Consider the following 5,338-nt stretch of genomic DNA (forward strand, 5'->3'; position numbering starts at 1 on the left):
TCAACCATTTTGAATGCCATCCAGGGTGTTGAGAGGCATTTGCAGCAAACAAATGCATACCTGGAGGGCATTCATTGTGGCGTGGCGTGGCGGCCCAAAAGAGAGCATTTCAGGCTCTGGCCTCAGCACCGCTGGCAGCCATTGTCCCTGTGTCCAGCCTCCCCCCTACATCTTCATCCACTACCTCCATCACCAGCAAGCCCATCACCACACACCGGTCACGTGCAATCACCACCCCCACTACCATTCACACATCCTGTGTCCTCTCCCAGTGTGACTGTGTGCTCTCCTCCCAAACTACACAAACGCAGGCACACACCCACCCAAAAGCCATCCACCTCACAACACCCTCTGGCCCATGCACCTTCACCCAAATTCATCAGACGTACACCTCCTACAACCACTACCTCTTCCTCCACTCCCAAACCCCCTCCATCTTCCCATCCCAGTGTGTCTAAGAAACTCTTCCTGGCTAACATTGACCTCTTCTCTACACCTCCCCCCCATCCTTCCCCTAGGGCCAGGATGTCCAGGTCCCAGCTCAGCACCTCAGCCACCAAATCCTCCAGCACTGTGGTCTCAGCAAGTTCCTGTCACATCGAGGGCGGCACCCATCAGGGCTGCTAGTGTACCACCTAGCGAGGCCAAGGATCAGCCCATTCTGTCACCTGCCAAGGTGAAGAAGGTGCCCACATGCCGTAGGGAGAAGCCGCACCAACCACCCAGCAAGTGCTCCTCCAAGCCAAAAGGGGACAGTGCCAAGGGACCAGCAGCAACATCAAAGATGGGGAAGGGACACAAGGTGAAGGGGAAGTCAGGGCAGGGCACGGAGCCTCCAGCTGAGGGACCAGAGTCACCCCTTCTGGAAACCAGAATAGCAATCTGTACGGCGGTGGACACCGCCACCTGCACCGCCACCTGCATGTCTGCTGCCTCAGCAACAGTCCCCAGGATCATCCCCAGTGGGTAGCCATCAGAGGCTGCAGGAGACGTCCTGCTGTGTCCCTCCACAGGTGCTGACACATTCACCACCACCAGCATCTCCGCCACAGACACCACCACAACCACCGCCACCAGCCCCATGATGTGCTCAAACAGGGCCACCACAGCTGACATGGCTATCATCCCCAGTGGGCAGCCATCTGAGGATGCAGGAGACATCCTGGACCCTGCACAGCATACATGAGGCACGACACCCAGCACTGTTTGTACCTGCAGGTGGCAGGCGAAGTCGCACCAGGGTGGAGTGTGTCTCTGCTTCCATGGAGTATCATGCTACCTGTTCCCAGGCAATCTCGTGGCACACACACCCAACACTCTGGGTACAATGCCCCCTCCAGAACCAGTGGAGAGAAGCATCCACTACCCACGTCCTTGGCAGGATGAAGCACTCTGGGCACAATGCCCCCTCCAGAACCAATGGATTGATGCATCCACTACCCCAGTCCATAGCAGGATGAAGCACTCTGGGCACAATGCCCCTCCAGAGCCAGTGGAGAATGACATCCACTTGAGAGACTGTGGCTTTGCACTCCCCAGGATAAAGCAGTGGGCAAACCACCCACTGGAGAGACTTGAGAGTCTGTGGCTTTGCTCTCCCTAGGACCAAACTGTGGGCATGGAGCCCCCTCGTGGAGCACTGGCATTGTCCGTTCATCCAGCTGAGGTGCCCCCTCCCCCTGAGATGCCTGTTTATTTTCGATCTGATGTCCCAGCAGTACTCTCTCTGTTTCCAGTCAGGATTTGGGACCACTGATCCATGGATAATGATTGAATTATTATCAGGACTTGTGTAGTTGGTGTACATATTTGTATATACTGATGATTTTAATTTTGGCCTATCTGATTTTTCGATGATTACACTCGTTACAATCATTTCATTTGGTCCTTGTGTTAGTCTAGGGGGTGACGGGGTGCAAATGTGATGTTGATGCATGGATTTGTCTGTATCGTGTTGTGGGTGAGGGTGGGGGTAGGGGTGTTGCGTGTTTCGTGGGGGTGTCACTCTCTTTTCCCTCCTCCCCTCCTCTGTCTGCTAGGTGCAGTACTCACCATGGTCATCGCCGGCGTCTTGGCTGCTCCTGATAGAAGAGGAGGTATACCAGCATGGGCAGGACCTGTAACTTGGGCTCCATGGCGTCCTGGTTCCTCGTTGGGTGTCGACAGGTGAGTGGTTTCCGTTCCAAGTACTGTTTCTGCTGTGCTTTTGATGGTGTTGGTACCACCCGGGGAAAGCTGGCGGATTCGTGCCTTGTAATACGGTGGGTGGTACATTGTGTTCGGCCTGTCTGTTGGCAGTTAACACCGCGGTGTTTCGTTCAACCGCCGTGGAGGTCAGACTGTTAAAGTGGCTGTCTATGTTGGCGGATTCCGCCATGGTCGTGATTCCATTTTTTTTACCGCCGGCCTGTTGGCGGTATTATCGCCGCTTTAACACCGACCACCAGGGTTGTAATGAGGGCCTCTGTGTCGCAAACAATGTACCTACCTAGCATGTTCAAATGCCTGACTCATGGGTAGTATACACACAAGTGACCATGAAGTGGTATCCAACATTTCATTAAATGTGATGGGTTACATTTCTGACATTGCCATTATAAACCGTCCTCTATCTATCCTGTGTATAGTTTGTCATGGGAGATGTTTTGTCCCCAAAGTCAGGGAAGTTCACACAGCATAAGACGCAACAGATATAACAAACACAAATCACGACTGATGTACCACAATGAATGGCATCTGATGGTTATCCATAATTACAACACATTCAAACATGCACATTATGCAAAACACTTCTTGTGACGTTCACACAGTGGCACAACAACAATTGAAATTAGCAATTTACAGACATAAACACACAGGCCATGAGTCTATTTGTTTAGTTGCGTAGCGTTGCTATCCTCTATTGATGCAACACCTGCTCAAACTAGGAAATACCAATTTTATTCCAAAAGTTTGTGTTGCTGTTGCATCAGTTAAGAGAGCTAATCCGGCACAACAACATGAGTATTATGGTCCACAGTAGTGTGGTCTGCCACATGTGCCCAAACACTAGAATACACACAGCAGGTCATAACATCCTATCTTTGTATAGTTATAGCCTTCATGTATGTTAAAAAAAGAAAAATGACACAAACACAGTTATAGACAGATTTTTAGATGCAAAAGCATAGAAAAAGGCACATATGCATCAAAATATGATGCATATGTGTTAAAAAATGACGCTCACACCCATAATACATCAATTGGTCTCTAGCGTTAATTCCAACACTGGGAATTTTTAAGCATGTGCGTCAAAAAATATTGACGTAAAGCCCGTAAGCATCATAAAATTTCACGCATTATAATGAAAATGCATCGCATTTGAGAAAGGAAGTGATGTAATAGGATATCGTGTTTCCAGAAATGGTACAGTGGGTGTACTTTCACTTTCACTTTGCAGTCTGAGAGACTGTGTGGCTGTGTATAGAATTACGTCTGTGAATATTGTGCTTTTGTCTCCTGTGTGCTTTTTTCATTGTCATCTGTTGCTTTTGTAAGTGTCTGTGTAAATCAGTGTAAGTGTGTTTTTGTATTTTTTTTAGATTAGATTTGTCTTTGTTCTGTTGGGAGTATGTTAGTGGGTATTGTTAGTTGGGGTATTGTTGGGCTGTTTGTGGGTTCTTTAAGTTTCCTTTCCATACCTTCTTTCCCTGTTTTTCCCTCTTTACCCTTTTCTATCCTTATTATTGTTGAGATGTTGGGAAGGCCACATCTTGGTAGAGTGGGTGAGGAGGAGCTGGGGGCCTTTGTGTGGCTGGTGTGCCATTTCCTCCCCCAGATGTTAGAGGCTGGTGCCAGGGTGATACAGGGGTATCACACGGAGGCTAGGAGGCTCAGGTGGACAAAGGTGATGTTCCACCTAAGAAGACTGTTCAACAGACAGTGCAACGACCACCAACTGAAACATCACTGGGCTGACCTGGTGGCCCTAGAGCAGGACCTGCTGGACCACCTGGGTGTGGCAATTTGTGGCCCTGTTGGTGAGTTCAAATTAGACTAATGTGTACAGTACAATGCTCTGTAGTGACAGTAGCAGATTTTGTGACATGCTGCATGCAATGTTCGTGGACATGCGGAATCCAAGTTGAACAAACAGTGGCCCTGATTTATACAATTTTTGCTACGCACTACTGTCATTTGTTGACACAAAAGCTGCACAAACTTACAAAAGACAACTTTATCTTGTAAATTTGTACTGCTTTGACATCAATAGGTGGTAATGTGGCACAAACAAAAGTATTATTCAGGGCCTGTGAATGTACCAGGAATGAGATGTATTTCACATGCTAATGCAATGAACCAATGTAGTCCCCAAATTTTTTATACCATGTCTGAACAGTATTCATGGCCATATGTACAAAGATCTTCCTAACCTCTGGTAATATCTTAGGCTGATATTTCGACGTGGTTTGTGCAGCATTTAAATTAATTATGGATGCCAAAGTAATGCACACTTGATAATATCTAAATATTATGTGCTACTTTCCATAGTTGTAGCGTAAACAAATGAAGCAAATGCTATACATAAATAAAAGAACTTGTAGCCCTAAGTTCATTGTTTCTGTGTGTTTACTTCTGGACAGATAATCTTTCACATGGCCAAACGTAATTGTGCCCGGATTCTACCAGATTGCAGTAGCACTATACATGTTAATCTCGTGGCTTTTCGGAGTAGGCGTAGAAATCCTATCATTGAGTAGCATGGCCCAACAACATTTTTGCCTTGGGCACAATTGCTGGTACAGAGCTGGTGCATTTGCCATCCGTGTCACTTTATAGCAAAACAATTTTCTAAAGTTAATGGGTCATCATGAGAACTTTGTGAATGCATGCTAGGAAATTATTTATTTGCATGATGTTGTTCCAACCTACGATGCCCCCTCATGATTAGCAACTGCATACCATCCAGGGAGTTCCATTTACAAATCACAGGTCTTGTGGGCCTTGATTGTCATCCAGAAGATAGTCATTAGTTGGCCTGACACATGTGGAGTGCTTGCAGCATTTGTTATATGACTAATAGCAGTACAAAATGCACAGATCATTTAATTAGGTACCCACCTTGTTGTGCATTGCGGTGCTGTTAGATAGTAAATGTGTAGGCTGCGTTGGCATGTCATTCCTCAGGGACATTCTATCATCTGTACTGTGATTTGGACTGTATGTGCTATTTTTGAGGAAGTGTTAGAATATCATCTGTAGATGTATCACACAATGATGTCACTAATGTTTGGCTTTCTCTATTTTTACAGCAGCCAACATGAATGCCCATGAGATCAGGGAATTCCAGAGACAGACA

The sequence above is a fragment of the Pleurodeles waltl genome, chromosome 8 (assembly GCF_031143425.1).
Source record: "Pleurodeles waltl isolate 20211129_DDA chromosome 8, aPleWal1.hap1.20221129, whole genome shotgun sequence".
NCBI lineage: Eukaryota > Metazoa > Chordata > Amphibia > Caudata > Salamandridae > Pleurodeles > Pleurodeles waltl.